Source organism: Pongo pygmaeus, chromosome 13 (genome assembly GCF_028885625.2).
Source record: "Pongo pygmaeus isolate AG05252 chromosome 13, NHGRI_mPonPyg2-v2.0_pri, whole genome shotgun sequence".
NCBI classification, from domain to species: Eukaryota; Metazoa; Chordata; class Mammalia; order Primates; family Hominidae; genus Pongo; species Pongo pygmaeus.
In genome coordinates this window covers 46,101,133-46,118,708 of record NC_072386.2, presented here as the reverse complement: position 1 = coordinate 46,118,708, position 17,576 = coordinate 46,101,133, and positions in this window count along the sequence as shown.

Sequence of the window (17,576 nt, the reverse complement as noted above, 5' to 3'; positions counted from 1 at the left end):
ATAACTGTTCAAGGAAATAAGAAAGTATGGCCCATAAAAAGGAAAAATAAACAAAGAAACTGTTCCTGAGAAAGCCAGTACATTAAATCATCTATTTTAAACATGTTCAAAGAGGCAAAGGAAACACTGTGTAAGAAAATAAAGTATGTAAATAATATTTCATCAAATATATAGTATTAATAAAAAGATACAAATTATAAAACAGAACCAACTAGAAGTTCTGGAATTTAAAGTGCAATAGCTAAATACAAAATTTACTACAAGGGGCTCAACAGCAGATTTAAGAAAAAATCAGTGAACCTGAACATAGGTTCATTGAGATTATTTAGCCTGAAGAACAGAAAGAAAAAAAAAAAAAAAGAAAACCAAAGCCTCAGAGGCCTGTGGAAAACTATCAAGTATACTAAAATTCTCATGATATGAATCTCAGAAGGAGAGGAGAGAAAAAGAAACAGAAGAAATGTTTGAAAACATAATGGCCAAAAAAATTCTCCTTTGGTGAAAAAATATTAATCTCCATTAATTTACCAAAAAGCCCATTGAATTACATGTCCAATAAAATAAAAGAGATCCATAGGAATTCACATTAATATCATATATTTGAAAGCCAAATGCAAAAAGAGAATCTTCAAAACAGCAAGAGAGAAATGGTAACATATTCAGGTGATCTTCAATAAAATTAACTTATTTCTCCTTAGGCCTCATGAAAGTCAGAAGGCACTGACATGAATTAATCAAAGTGCTAAAAGAAAAAAAAAAAGTAAAGAAAAGTTCCAAATCTAGCAAAGTCATCCTTCAAAAATGAAGTATTAATTAAGACTTTCCAGATAAACAAAAATTGAGCCAATTTGCCAATAGCAGTATTATCCTACAAGAAACTCTAAAGAAAGTGGTTTACGACAAAATTCAAGAATAATAGAGATTAATTTGAATACACATGAGAAAAAAAATAACACTATTAAGGATAACTCTATAGGTAAATTTAAAAGAGATCAGCTTCAGGCATCAAAGCGTGAAAAGTACCACTGACCTTACTCTCCACCCACTCTCCAGTGAGACTGGTGAAACTATGTGTGTGCATGCGTGTGTGTGTGTGTGCTCAAGGCCTTTGGCAATGGTCCTGAGTGCAGCATCAAATAAAAAACATATATTCTAGAAAATACATAAACATTTAATAAGACTGTTTTTTCTTTTTGTCCTTTATGCACAGAAAGATGCACTTTACTCCAGATTGCTGTAGCCAGGAAGACAAGGCTCCTTCCAATGTGCAGTTGGAGAGCTTTCTCATCAGGAGAAGCAGGATGTCAGCATTGCTCACTCTACCCCAATTACCTATTGCTCAACTTAAGAGTGGTTAAGAGATTAAGGTCCCTTTTGTTACCCAACCCTCACTTGTGGAAAGGAGACTTTACTTTGGGCATGATGTTCTGAGAAGACTGAGGTCCTAATCACCCTTAACACAGCTTGTCAGGTGGTGGTTCCATAAGTGGAGAGGCAAGTTGAGAGGACTCTGGGCTGTTCCTTCCCCAACCCCAACCAAGTATGTAGACCCTAGAGCAGAGTCTTAGAGAGAACCTGACTATTGTCTCCACCCTTAGATACATATTCCTAGCTCGAATATTTTACCTGGGAGGAGCACAGGCCATAAAATCAAAAACTCTTAATCTGTTTACAAAGGAACTAACTATTTCCAGCAACGTTTGGAGAAGTTGGGGCCTAGGTGTGCTCTCAAGAACAGTGGAAGTTGTGGTGAAAGGAAATGTGGAGATTCAAGATACAGATAAAACTATAGTCCAGTTAGTCTGCAGAAAAGGACCCAGGAATAACACATTTGAGAAAAGCGCTTCTAAGGTCAAGACAAAAATCAAACACTGACCCCAGAAACTATTCCTTAAAAGGAGCTAGGATTTTTATAGGGTTAAATTTAGAGCAGTTTATCACCCCATGATATTATTATAAATAATTGAGCAGTCCTTTGACAATTCATGGGATTTAACAGCTGAGTGTGATTAGAGAAATAAAGAGCCCTACAGTACCACTATCCCATGGATGCTTAATTTTTTTTTATTTCCATAGGTTTTGGAGAAACAGGTGGTATTTGATTACATGAGTAAGTTCCTTGGTGGTGATTTGTGAGATTTTGGTGCACCTATCACCTGAGCAGTATATACTGAATCCAATTTGTAGTCTTTATTCCCTTACCCCTCTCCCACTCTTTCCCTGAGTCCCCAAGGTCCATTGTATCATTTTTATGCCTTTGCATACTCATAGCTTAGCTCCCACTTATGAATGAGAACACAGGATGTTTTGCTTTCCACTTCTGAGCGATTTTGCTTAGAATAATAGTATCCAGTTTCATCCAGGTTGCTGTGGATGCCATTAATTCATTCTTTTTTTTTATGGCTGAGTAGAATTTCATCATATATATAGCACAATTTATCTACTCATTGATCGAAGGGCATTTGGGCTGGTTCTATAGTCTTACAATTGCGAACTGTGGTGCTACAAATATGCATATGTAAGTATCTTTTTGGTACAATGACTTCTTTTCCTTTGGGTAGATACCCAGTAGTGGGATTTCTGGATCAAATGGTAGTTCTACTTTTAGTTCTTTAAGGAATCTCCACACTGTTTTCCACAGAGGTTGTACTAGTTTACATTCCCACCAGTAGTGTAGAAGTGTTCTCTTTTCACCACATCCACGCCAACATATATTATTTTTTAATTTTTTGATTATGGTCATTATGGTAAGAGTAAAGTGGTATCGCATTGTGGTTTTGATTTCCATTTCCCTAATCATTAGTGATGTTGAGCATTTTTTCATATGTTAGTTGGTCATTTGTATATCTTCTTTTGAGAACTGTCTATTCATGTCCTTAGCCTAGTTTTTAATGGGATTTTTTTTGTTTTTACTTGCTGATTTGTTTGAGTTTCTTGTAGATTCTGGATATTAGTCCTTTGTCAGATGTATAAATTGTGAATATTTTAGCATACCCAAAGCTGTACCTCCCCAAGGAGAACATCAGAGGTTAATAGTATGAGAAAAGAAATAGACATTCAGAAAAATCTTTCAAGCAGTCACTAAACAATTCAAGAAGATAACAATAACTAGGTGCAGAGGTGGGGAAGGAAAAAAAGAAGTACTCAGAGTTGCTATAATATGTTATATGTAATGTCCAGTTTTCAATAAAATAAAAATTTGAGGTATACAAAGAAACATGACAGTATGACCTACACCCTAGAAAAAACTCAGACAACAGAAATTGCCTGTAAGAGTGAACAAATGACATATTTATCAGAAAAAAATCATAATAGACATTTAGAACATTCACAGAATTATAATAAAATGTGATTAAAGCAGGCTATATGATGACAATGTCATCTCTAATAGAGCATTCAAATAGAGAAAAAATATCTTTAAAAAAGCAAGTAAAAATTGTGAGTTGAAAATATAGTAAGTGAAATATTAAAAAAATGCACTAGAGGGGTTCATCAGTGGATTTTAACTAGTGGAATAATGAATTAGTGAGCATGAAGATAGATGGGTAAAGATTTTGCAAGCCAAATAACCCAAAGAAAAAAGAACTTGAGAAAGAGACAAGATCCTAAGAAAGTGCATCAACATATGTGAAACAGAATGCCAGAGAACAGGAGAAAAAGAAAGGTGATATATTTGAAGAAATAGTGACTAAAAATGTCCCAAAGTTATTAGAAAACAATAGCCTGCATTTTCAGGAGCTCAATAAACTCAACTGGAATAAACATAAAGAGATTTTTTTTTAAAAAAACAGACCACACAGTCAAAATGCTGAAAGTCAAACATAAGGACAAAATATTGAAAGCAGCGAGAGAAAAAGTAATCATTTCTTTTATAGAAACCTGATAAAATTAATAGCTGACTTTTATGTAGAAACCATGGATGCCAGAAAGTAGCAGAATAATGCAGTGTTTTCATTAAGAAACCAAAATAAACCAAAAAAAGCCTATTACCCAAGACAACCTGTATCCAGCAAAGCTATCTTTCAAAAATTAAGGTAAAATAAGAAGTTTCCCAAATAAGGAAAAACCGAAAGTATTTTTGATAGCAGGTCACCTTACAGGAAATATTCAAGAAAGGTTTTTTCAGGCTGAAAGCAAGGAATCCTGACAGTATTCTGAATCTAAATAAAAGGAAGATGCACCAGTAAAGGCAAATATGTAATTCTAAAAGACAGTTTTAATTTTTCTTCTTTCTTCTCTTAACTGGTTTAAAGAGAAATTGTATAAAAATTACATATGTAATATATTGTGGGGTCTTTAACATAAAGAAATGTAACACGTGTGTAGCATATTAGCCAGCATGAGCACAGAGGAGGCAGATGTGGGCAAATGAGTATTTGACTAAGTAAATAACTACCCATTGTAAAGTAAGAATTATTGCAATATATTGTCGGGTTTTTGATGTTAATGGATGTAATATGGGTGATAATAATACCACAAAAGGAGGAAAAGGAAATACAGCAAAATAGAAGTAAGATTTCTGCATATAACTGGAATTAAACCAGTATAAAACTGAAGCTGATTCTAAGTTAATGTATATGATAAATCCTAAAGAAAGTGTTGAAAAATCAAACAATAGTACAAAAAGCATTAACTATATTAAATAAATTAAAATAGTACATTATAAAATACTCAATGCAAAAGAAAGCAGTAAAAGGGAAATACAGCAACAAAAAGACATTGAGATATGTAAAACACAAAATAAAATGGTAGGAAAATTTTCTATGTTTATAGTAAAATTAAATGTAAATGGACTAAAAATCCAATTGAAAGTCAGAGATTATCATACTGAATAAAAATGATTGAACATTGTGCTTTTTGCATGAGACAAGTTTTAGATTCAATGGTAAGTATAGATTGAAAGTTAAAGAATAGAAACAAATATGTCATGCAATCAGCAATCACAAAAAAATACTAGAGCAGCTATACAACTATCAGGAATAACAGATTTTAAAACAAAAAGTATTACTAGACATAAAAAATAACATTTTATGGGACTCCTATGCCCCGTTTTCAATAATGGATAGAACAACTACAAAGAAAATCAACAAGGAAATAGAAGACTTGACAATATAAACCAAATAGACCTGAAAGACATCTATAGAACACTCAATTTATATAAGGAAAATGAAAGATATAAAATCAATCACCTGCCATTATATGTCAAAACACTGAAAAAAAGAAGAGCATACCAAACCTAAAGCAAGCGCAGGGCAGTACATAATAAAGATACATCAGAAATTAATAAAATAGAAGATAAAAAGCCAACAGGGAATAACAACAAAACCCAAAGCTACTTCTTTGAACATTTCCTCAAAATGGACAAAATTTTTAAAAAAATTTTGTTCATTTTATTTATCCTTTTTCAAAATACTAGTTTTGGGAGCTTATTTACCTAGACTAACCAAAATAAAAATAGAGAGGATATAAGTAATTAGAATCAGAAATGAAAGAGGTGACATTACAATTGACAGCAGTGAAATGAAAATTATTGCAGAGTTAATTATACTATGAACAACTGCACACCAAAAATTTAATAACCTAGAGGAAACAAATTCTTAGAAACACACAAACTACTGAAACAGGCGTAAAAAGTGGACAATCAAATTTATAACAAAGGTAGAGATCAAATTGGTAGTCAAAAACTACTTAGAAAAGTCAACATCAAGATGGTTTTGCCACTTGATTGCACCAAATATTTTAGAAGAATTAATATAAATTTTTCACAAACTCTTCCAAAAATATAAGAATAGAAAATACATTCTACTTCATTAATGAGGCCAGTATTATCCTAATACCAAACCAGAAAAATACGTCACAAGAAAAGAAAACTACTGACAACTAGCTCTTATAAATGTGGATACAAAAATTATCCGTAGTTATTAGAACTAGTAAACATGGTTAGTAAGATTATTGGATACAAGATAAATATACAAAATCAATCATATCACTGTATTCTTGCAGTGAACCATTAGGAAATGAAATTTGAAAAACAATTTTATTATAATAGTGTCAAAGATTAAAATATTTAGAAACAAATTTTTAAAATTTCAAAATTTATGCTCCAAAATTACAAAATATTCTTTAAATACATTTCAAAATCTAAATAATTGAAAAAAAATCTTATTTATGGATTGAAAGACTTATCTTTATTATGATGGCAATATTCCCCAAACTGATCTACAGATTTGACACAATTCCTATCAAATCCCCCGACTTGTATGTAGGTAGAAATTAATGAGTTGATTGAAGAATTCATAAAGTGGGGAAAGGACACTCTATTCAACAAATGGTTCTGGGATAATTGGCAAGCCACATGTAGGAGAATGAAATTGGCCTTATCTCTCACATTATACAAAAATCAACTCAAGATGGAATAGGGACTTAAATCTAATACCTGAAACTATAAAAATTCTAGAACATAACACTGGAAAAACCCTTCTAGACATCGGCTTAAGCAAAGACTTCATGACCAAGAACTCAAAAGCAAATGCAAAAAATAAACAAAGATGGAAAGATGGGACTTAATCAAACTAAAGAGCTTCTGCACAGCAAAACGAATAGTCAGCAGAGTAAACATACGACCCACAGGGTAGAAACACATCTTCACAATCTATACAATTGACAAAGGACTAATATCCAGACTCTACAAGAAACGTAAACAAATTAGCAAGCAAAAAAAAAAATCCCATTAAAAAGTGGGCTAAGGACATGAACAGATAATTCTCAAAAGAAGATACACAAATGGCCAACAAACATATGAAAAAAAAGCTCAACATTACTAATGATAATCAAACAATCAAAAAATAATAGATGTTGGTGTGGATGCAGTGAAAAGGAAACACTTCCACACTACTGTTGGGAATGTAAACTAGTACAACCACTATGGAAAACAGTGTGGAGATTCCTTAAAGTACTAAAAGTAGAACTAGCATTTGATCCAGCTATGGGTATCTACCCAGAGGAAAAATGAATTCATGGCATTGGCAGCAACCTGTATGGGATTAAAGGCTATTATTCTAAGTGAAGTAACTCATGAATGGAAAACCAAACTTCATATGTTCTCACTCATAAGTGGGAGCTAAGCTATAAGGATGCAAAGGCATAAGAATGACACAATGGACTTTGGGGACTTGGGGGAAAGGGTGAGACAAGTGTGAAAGATCAGAACACAAATTGGATTCAGTGTATACTGCTCGGGTGATGGGTGCACCAAAATCTCACAAATTATCACTAAATAAATTACTCATGTAACCAAATACCACCTGTTCCCCAAAAACGTACAGAAATAAAAAACATTTATAAAAATAATTCACATGATATTGCCAGGAACCCAGAATAGCCAAACAATCTTGGAAAAAAAAAAAGAACAAAGCAGGAAAGCTCACAGTTTCCAACTGCAAAACTTGCTCTTGAGGAATTACAATTACAATGTGGTTCTGGCACACAGATAGACAATACAGATCAATGGAATAGAATTTAGAGTCCAGATTGACCCATACATCTGTAGTCAATTGATTTTCAACCAGCACATTGAGATTATTCAATAAGAGAAAGCATTGTCATTTCAAGAAATCGTGCTGGAGCAACTGGATAACCACATGCAAAAGGATGAAGTTGGATTCTTATCCCATACAAATAATAAATTAATTCAAAATTGATTAAAAAGCTAAATGTAAGAGCTAGGATTATAAAACTAATAGAAGAAAACATAGGAATGAATATTCGTGATTTTGGATTTGAGAAAGAATTTTTAGATATGACACCAAAAGCACAAACAGTAGAAGAATAAATAAATTGTATTTTATCAAAATATAATATGTTGTGCTTCAAAGGACATCAAGTAAATGAAAACATATAGGCCGCGCACAGTGGCTCATACCTGTAATCCCAGCACTTTGGGAGGCTGAGGCGGGCGGACCATGAGGTCAGGAGATCGAGACCATCCTGGCTAACATGGTGAAACCCTGTCTCTACTGAAAATACAAAAAAAACATTGGCCAGGTGTGGTGTCCGGCGCCTGTAGTCCCAGCTACTTGGGAGGCTGAGGCAGGAGAATGGCGTGAACCTGTGAGGCGGAGCTTGCAGTGAGCCCAGATCACGCCACTGCACTCCAGTCTGGGCAACAGAGCGAGACTCTGCCTCAAAAAAAAAAAAAAGAAAGAAAAAGAAAACACATAGAGATTTCTTTCACAGAATGGGAGAAAATATTTGCAAACCATGCATTTGATAACAAATTTGAAGCCAACATATGTAAAGAACACTGTCAGCTCTGTGATAAACACACACACACACACACACACACACACACAAAATCTATGGGCAAAGGATCTGCATATTTAAAAATGGGCAAAGGATGTGAATATTTTTTCTAAGGAAGACATACAGGTGTCCAATGAACCCATGACATGATGTCTAATTACTATCAGTTGTTATAGAAACATAAATCAATATGACAATGAGATGCCACTTTCTTCCCCACTAGGACAGCTATAGTCTGTCCTAAAGTCAGAAGCTAAAAGTCAAAAGCTAAAGTCAGAAGGTAAGTATTTGCAATGATGGAAAAAAGAAAATTCTTATAAACTATTGGTAGACATGTAGATAATGTAGTTACATTCAAAAACAGTTTGCAAGTCCTGAAATCAATTAAGCATAGAGTTACCATATGATCTAGTAGTTCCACTCCAATTCATATACAAAGAGAAATAAAATATATGCCATTATTTTGTACATTAATGTTTATAGCAGCATTATTCACAATAGGTAAAAACTGGAAACAATCACTAACTGATGAATTGATAAAGAAAAAGTCATACGTCCATACAAGAGAATATTATTCGGCCATTAAAAAGGAATTATACATTCAACAATATGGATGAATGTTGAAAACATTAGGCTAAGAGAAAAAAGCCAGTAATTAAAGACCATATATTATATGATTGTATTCTTATAATATGTCCAGAACAAAAACAAAAATCTATTGCAACAGAAAGTACAATAAATCAGAGGTTCTCTAGAGCTGGGAGCTGGGAAGGGAGCTTTGAGGAGAAGAGTAGTGCTAGCTAAAGTTTTTTTTTCTTTTGGAAAGGTTATTTTGTGTGTGTGGAAATAATGTTCCACAATTAATTGGGATGATAGCTTCACATGTCTGTGAATATACTGAAACCATTAAATTCATTACTTTACATGGATTAATTATATGGTATATGAACTATATCTCAATAATGCTATCTTTAAAAAACAGTGTAAGTATATTTTTGTTTGAAATTCCTTTTTATAAAAAGGCAACGGCATAAAGCAATACTAATAAATGTTTGTTGAGAAAAACACAATGTGTAAGGACATAATTTGTAACAATAATAATATGAAGGAAGGGCAAAACTTAGTACATAGGATCAAAGGTTTTGTATACTGTGGAAATTAAGTTGGTGTTATTCTAAACTATAATGTTATAAATTAAGATATTAATGTTACTCCCCAGGGCAGCCATCTAGAATAAAACTCAAAATATATAGAAAAATAAATAACAAGGGAATTAAAATTGTGCATTATAAAATATTTAACACAAAAGAACACAGTAATGGAGGAATGAAAAAAATAATATAGAAAAGACAAACTGCATAAAGTGAAAAATTGTATAATATATTGTTGAATTTGTTACATATATAAATTAATTATGTACAAATAGTACAAAAAAGGCAGCAAGAAAATAGGGCTATATAGGAGTGACAGTCACACATTTTACTAAAATTAAGTTAGATTAAAACTGAAGTCGATTCTGATAAAATAAGTTGTCTCTTGTAATCCTAAATACTAAGAAATTAAATAAAAAATATCTAATGTAAATAATTTTTAAAGTAACGATGATGATAACTTAGAAATAGTAAAAGAGAAACAGCAGAAAAAGAAATGAGACATATAACAAAACAAAAACTAATGTGGTGGATGTGTACCACATCATAATTGTTAACTCAGTTGGGAAACAATCTTAATAACTAATTTTCAGTGTTGATGTGTACTTTCTTTTGCCTTAATTATACAAACTCAACACATTTCCAAAGTTACTCATGTCTCCATTTCCTTCCAATCTTCCAAGGAGAGGTTGATTCACACATTTGTAGGACAATTAGACTCTTTTGTTTGCATTTCTTCCTTAGATTATCTGGTCTCCTCAATTATTATAATTATTATTTTAAATTTGCAATCATTAAGGTTCACTCATTCAAGATCAATGGGTTTTAATCAATCCAAAATACAAAGGGGCTTCAAAAAGTTTATGAAAAATAGAACTAAAGGCCAAAATAAAAAATATAAACTGTTTTTATAGTTTTGCCTTTTCTAGAATGTCATAAAATTAGAATCATACAGTATGTAGCATTTTTAGACTTATTTCACTTCAACATGCATTTAAGCTTTCTTGGTATGTTTTTATAGTTCTTTTTTAAAACTCACATAATAATATTTAGTTGTATTAGTTAGTGCAGTTTGTTTATTCGTTCACCTATTAAAGGACATTTTGGTTGCTTTCAGTTCTTAACGATTATGCAAAAGTTGCTGAAATACTTGCACCATAATCTTTTTTTGGACATATGGATTCAAACAGTTGGGTAAATACCTAGTAGTATGTTTAATGCACTGTATGGTCAAAATCTGCTTAATTATGCAACCAACTGTCAGACATTCTCCTAAAATATCTGTGTCATTTTAATTAGCTCCAACAATGAATGAGAGTTCTTTCTACTTTGCATTCTTTCCAGAAGTTGGTATTGGCAGTATTTTAAGTTTACCCATCCTAATAGGTGTGTAGTAATATTGTTTTATTTGATTTTGCAATTTTCTAGTGACAAATAATGTTGAGAGTCTATTCATATACTTATATTTTTAGTTTTATGTCCTTTTTGGGGATGTGTTTCTTCAGATTTTTATGCATTTTAAATTAGACATTTTGTTTTCTTACAGTTGAGTTTTAATTTTTCTTCACATATTTTGGATACACATTCTTTATAAGAGAAGTCTTTAACATATATTTTCTCTTGGTCTGCAGCTTCTCTTTTCATTGCCTTAACAGTATATTTTACATCACAAAAGCATTTCATTTCCTAAACTTCAATTTGCGTTTCCTTTTTCTCTTATTTTATGAATGATGCTTTTGGTTTTCTGTCTAAAACTCATTGCCAAACCCAAGGTCATAAAGATATTCCTTTATATTTTCTTCTGGTCTTATAGTTTTGTTTTCAATTTAGGCCTATGGTCAACTTTGAGGCAATTGTTTGAAAGGCATGTGTCTACATTCACTTTTAAAATCTTTTACATTTAACAGTTCAATGTTTTCATAACCATTTGTTAAAAAGAGTATTTTTCCCCACTAAATTGCCTCTGCTCTTTTGTCAAATAACAGTTGACTTGTGTATAGGTATATCTCTAGGATCTTCATTATTTTCTATTTAACTTCATGTCCATTTTCTTGCCAATGCCATTCTGTCTTAATTACTGCAACTTTATAAGAATACATAAAGTTAGGTTGTATGATTTCTCTGCTTTTTGTGTACACTTTAACTTTGTGTTGGCTACTCTGAGTTTTGCCTTTCCATATAAACTTGAGAATTGGCTTATAGATATCTACAAAACAGCATGCTAAGATTGTTATTGAGATTTCATTGAATCTATAGATCAATTTGAGAAGATCTGTCTTTTTTAGACTATTGAGTATTCCAATACATGGGTAAAGAATATCTCTATATTTATTTATAATTTATTTTATTTCTTTATTCAGAGTTTTGTCATTTTCTAAAAATATATCTTGCACATATTTTATTGTATTTGTACTTAGGTACTATATTTTAGGTGCCATATTAAATGGTATTTTGTTTTTGATTTTAAACTGCAATTGTTCATTACTGGCATACAGAAAATAATTAACTTTTGTACATTAACCTTGTGTCCTGCAATCTTGCTATCATTGCTTATTATAGTTTTTAATTGATACTGTGGAATTTCCTGTGTAGACAATCATGTCATCTGTGAACACAGATTGTTTTATTTCCCTTCCAAATGTGTATCTTCTATTTCATTTTCTTGTTTTATTACATTACCTAACATTTCCAACATTATGTTGAAGTTGTGAGAGGAGACATTCTTGTCCTATTCCTGATACTAGTTCCAAAGTATCTATTTTCTCACCAGCAAGTTTGTTGTTAACTGTGGCTTACTTGGAGATGTTCTCTCTCGAGTTAAACTGTTTCTCTATTCCTAGTTTGCTGAGAGTTTTTGTTATGAATGAGTAATGACTTTGTCTAATTTTTTCTGAACCTACTGATATGACAGTATGGTTTTTCTTCTTTAGCCTGTTGATGTGATGAATCACATTAATTCATTTCCAAATGTTGAATCAGCCTTGTATACCTGGAATAAATCTCACTTGGTCATGTTGTATAATTCTCCTTGTACATTGTTGGATTTGATTTGCTAATATTTTGCCAGTCGTTTTCCATTCTTATAATATATTTATATAGTTTTGTTATGAGGGTTTTAGCTGGCATGTGCTGACATTGCTTTGGCAGTGAATGACCACTGTCTCACTATTGTTCGGTTGAAGTAGAATTTCCAGGCTTCCCAACTGGCTTCCAATGATACCCAAGGGAGTTTCTTCTCATCACTGTTTGGAAGATGTTGTAGTTCTGGCTCCCCTCAAGTCCTCAACTGATAACTCCCTGGCTTTGAAGAGTAGCAGTGACTAATTTACCTTCCCCACATGTTCTCCACTCATGTAGAGATGGAGGAGGGGACGTTTCACCTCTTTACTTCTCAGCAAAGGTGAAAGTCCTGACTCTCCTCTAGGCCTCCTCTGACACCACTCCATGGAAAGTGGTAAGAGGAACTCATTATTGCCTAGCAAGGTGGGAAACCCTAGATCTTCGTTCAGATTTTGCTGTTCTGGAGAGTGGAGTGTGTCCCTAGTTTTTATGTATGTATGTGTGAACATTTGTTTCTCTGTGTGTGTGTGTGTGTGTGTGTGTTTGTGTGTGTTGTTTGGCTTCAATTAACTAGTTATTATCTAGAGCTTTTTTTGTCTAGGCTCCTTTTCTGGTCCCTTGGCTAGATAAAGTAGGCTTTTAGTGCTTTCTTTTTGTTGGGTGCTTTTTATTTTGTTGGGAGAACACCCACCAGTGATTTCACATTAGTAACATATGTTTGGAGCACTGTGAAATAAGACTTACTAGAGACTTCTATACGATGAAGAGTAAAATAAAAGGAGAAAGATATCATTTAATAATTGCAACTGATCACACACACACAGCACATGCACAAAAATTATTACAATTGAACTATATGTACTTATGTACTTGACAAAATAAAAATTAAAACAAAAAGAAGTTTTCTGCATAATGATATATTTTAAATTATTCAAGCTATTATATTCAAAATTGTATCTTACTGGTTTTTAATAGTTTAAGCATTTTTTCACACTGAGTATTATTCTATCATAAAAAGTTACTTATTTTTTCATTGCCACAAGTTATTTCATCTGGTGCTTAACTAAAAACTGATTTCAATATTAATGAAAAAAATAGTTTTAGTTAGAGCTGTTAAGAGAAAGAATGTGTCTCCACTTTGATTAATTCTTGAGAGAATTTCAGAGATAATTGTGATTATAACTGCTTTTCATTAGGTTTTCTGATTTTGAAACCTAACTATTGCTTCTCTGACTCATGATTTAAATAGATCTGTAATTCTTTAATGACTAGTCTTACATTAATATACTTCATATTCATGGAAGAATGAATTATCTGCTATATATTTATCTAAGAACCAAAAAGTAGTAAGTTTATTTTAAAGGCCTCTAAGCTGCAATAGTTTTTCAAAAGCACTTTCGTTTTGTTCTCATACTTGCAAAACAGCGTCATCCTTAGAAGGCCACTTGATAATTATAAACACACACACACACACACACGCATACACACTCACAAACCAAAAGAAAAGAAGAATATAGAATATCTGTAGTAAAAATGGATTGTTATTATGTAATTTAGCCCAGAGTCAAATAATTTTAAAGATGTCAGAGCTCTTTGAGGATGTCACTGGACAAAAACATATTAATTTGTTAATGCCAATGTTATAACCCTCATTCACAAAGATATACTTAAACAATGTTCAGTATAATTTTGTTAATAAATGACAGTACTTTAAATTGCAACAAGGAGTTAAACCTATGTTAATATTTTAATAATGTACGTGTTTTTGTATTCAGTTTTAGTAAAGAAAAGATTTTAAGTAAATAATTTTAGTATATAAAATTCAAGACACATAATTTAAAGTAAGGAAAATTATTTTAAAATGAAGATAGCTGACAATAAAACTGAATCTAGAAATTAACTTCAGTGTCAACTAATTAAATATCAAGTATGACCTCTACTCCTAATATGTATTCTTAATTATTCATTTATTTTCATTTATATTTTTATTTATGCATTTGTGTATTTATGTCTTGCTTATTTGTTTTTAGTTTTGTATTTTAACAGGATACATTTTTTAAAAAGTTGTTGTACAATCCCTTACATAAGAAGTTCTTAGATCTTTGATTATACTAGTGTAATTTTTACTACTGCACTCAGATTACAAGATTTTTTAGAGCATAGATTATGTCTAAACATCTGTATCTATATTGCCTAATAATGTTCTTCTATGTATACGTTATTGTTGGAATTTCATAAATCATTTTCAAAGAAACCATTCTCTTCATATATTTTAATTATGAAACATAGTAGAATTTTCTCTCAGTTCTGCAAATATATCCAAATTGCTATGATGCAATAAAAATTTATAAGTGAATAGATATTGTAACTTATTTTAAAAGTAAATTCATTTTTCCTATTATTTAATGATACAGGATTTTTTCTTATCTACATTTAAATGAATAGATTTAGTTTTGAATTCTGAGTGCATCTTTATTCCTCCAACTTCCTTGTGTAAATGTTGGCATACTTATAAAAATAAAAACCAATATCCCCACTTCTCTTTTATAACCTATGCTTACCCAATTTGACAAATGAGGTTGAATGCTGAAGACTTGTACTGAATCAAGAGAAATAGTTGTTGAGAGAAAGGCTAGTAGATTATATTCCCTGTTTGTTTTCAAAAAGATGAGCTAAATAGCTAGAAAACATAGAACACTCTTGAGAGTTTAGAGAACAACGAATTCATCACTCTAGTGTACAATAAATCTCTTCCTTGGATAGATTCATTTCTTTTAGCAAACAGGACTTCATATAATGGATAACACTGGTGTAAAATGGTGACTATTTGTGACAGATGTTGCTAAATGCAGGCATTATTCCAGTGGGAAGAGAGGTGAGGTCCAGCATAGAGCAAGTGTGCAAGACAGACTTTAAAGAGATCATTTCCATTCAAGTTTAAGAATGATGTGCGCCTCTATAAAAGTACATTCTTTTTGTGATGTAAGCTTGAGGAAGGGTAAATAGATGTTAAGAAATCTTCCGTAAGAACATCAGCACCAGCCCTACACTGAGACTTTAATATGTTTTTTATTCGGGTCTATGTACATTTTTCCAGAGTAAAAGTTTCCAGATACACTGCTATTCTTAGTTTATATGCATGTGGTTCTTACAGTGTAAAAAATAAAAAATGAAAAAATTCAGATACGGGTGAATTCAGCCTAATTTAGTGACATGACGTCACTTTGTCTTTGATTTCTGTCTCTGCTTTGGCCTTAAGCTTCATTTACAGTAGTTATAGTTAAGCCTCTAAACATTTAAAATTTCAACTTTTTTTTCTTTTTTTTTTAAAGAAAAAGGAAAAGAAGAGTCAGTGCTGACCTTCAGTGACCTGGGGTAATGAATTTTCAGACATAAAATCTCATAGGCTCTCTCATAAGAGATCAGTTGCTAGAGTTTTGGTCAGGTCACTGTTACCAGAATAAGAAAAAAAAAAAAAAGGTCTTTCTAATGATAAATTTAGTTCAGGATATCTGCTCGCACGGCAAGTTCAAATATGAGAGAAAGAGGCACAGTTCCCCTTCCTGTTGACTCATTGGCTTCTCCAGAGTCATGCACTGTCTTTTTCTTCTTTTTTTTTTCCTTTTTATTTTCTTTTTTTGAGATGGAGTCTCGCTCTGTCGCCCAGGCTGGAGTGCAGTGGTGCGATCTCGGCTCATTGCAACCTCAGCCTCCCAGGTTCACGCCATTCTCCTGCTCAGCCTTCTGAGTAGCTGGGACTACAGGCGCCTGCCACCACGCCCAGCTAATTTTTCTTATTTTATTTTTTTTTTTGTATTTTTAGTAGAGACGGGATTTCACCTTGTTAGCCAGGATGGTCTCGATGTCCTGACCTTGTGATCCGCCCACCTCGGCCTCCCAAAGTGCTGGGATTATAGGCGTGAGCCACCGCGCCCGGCCGAGTCATGCACTTTCTAAAGCAAGAGAAACGTGTCAAGATGATCCATGGTCTATACTCACTATTAGAGTATATTAGAAACAAGAAATTTACTCTCTGCCCAGGGACAGGCAGGGATCAATACCCAATAATGTAAATCAAGCCCACAAAATATTGAAAGACAACTAATGTTTTGGGTCAGTGATTTTACAGAAAAGTGGTTATTTCCGTGTTTGCCAACTTAGAATAACTAAGGCCATTTTTAGGAGTCATGCAAAATAATATGTAGAATACACAGACATACACACACACATACATACAACAGATCAGTCTTTTCACCAAAAAAAGAGAAAGAAAAAAGAAAAAATACCCCGACACTCATGGCTATAAATACCTTCCTGTTAGAGGTATGATTTAGATATATTATTACTGAGTGATACAAGAAAATCCCCTTTAAGTCATGTTTACCTGGGGAGAAAAATGTTATAATATTTTCACATGTGCTTACTTACTAACATTATTTTAGTTGTCCAGACTATGATAAACAAGCTATTTTGAAGACAGTATATAAGGTATATACGGGTACAACTTACGAATTCCTGTGAAATACTTTTTAAGTTAATGCAATGACTGCAGGTGTGTAAATGGTTACTGAAAATATTTGCCTAATGAATTTAAAAGCTAAAACAACTGAGTAGTGTGGGTGTACTTAACATATTTTAAAAAGAGCAAACTCAGTAAATCAAGGTGAAGAAATGGTCCTTACATGATAAGGCATTTGACAATGTCCCAAAGCCCCCCAAAAAATAACTGCCCTGCTCCAGGATGAGAAAGGGGAGTCAAATCTACAGAAGTTAATATTATAGACACAACAATCTATATTGCTTGATACCAGCAGTGGGGCCAACAGCTCCCAGACCAGAGTCTCTAAAAAGTAGAACCACCTTACTACCTGAAGTTGCAGAGAGTGAAATTGTGATTTATCACAAATTATGTTAAATCCTGCATGTCTCCCAGAGTGCAGAATTTAAGAATGAGGGGAGCCTTTAGTGTATACAAGCTAGAATGTATTTTTTTTTCTCCTGTGATGCATTACATTTTTGGGTTTTGGCATGAGAAGCATGGTCTTGGAGATTAACACGGAAAAG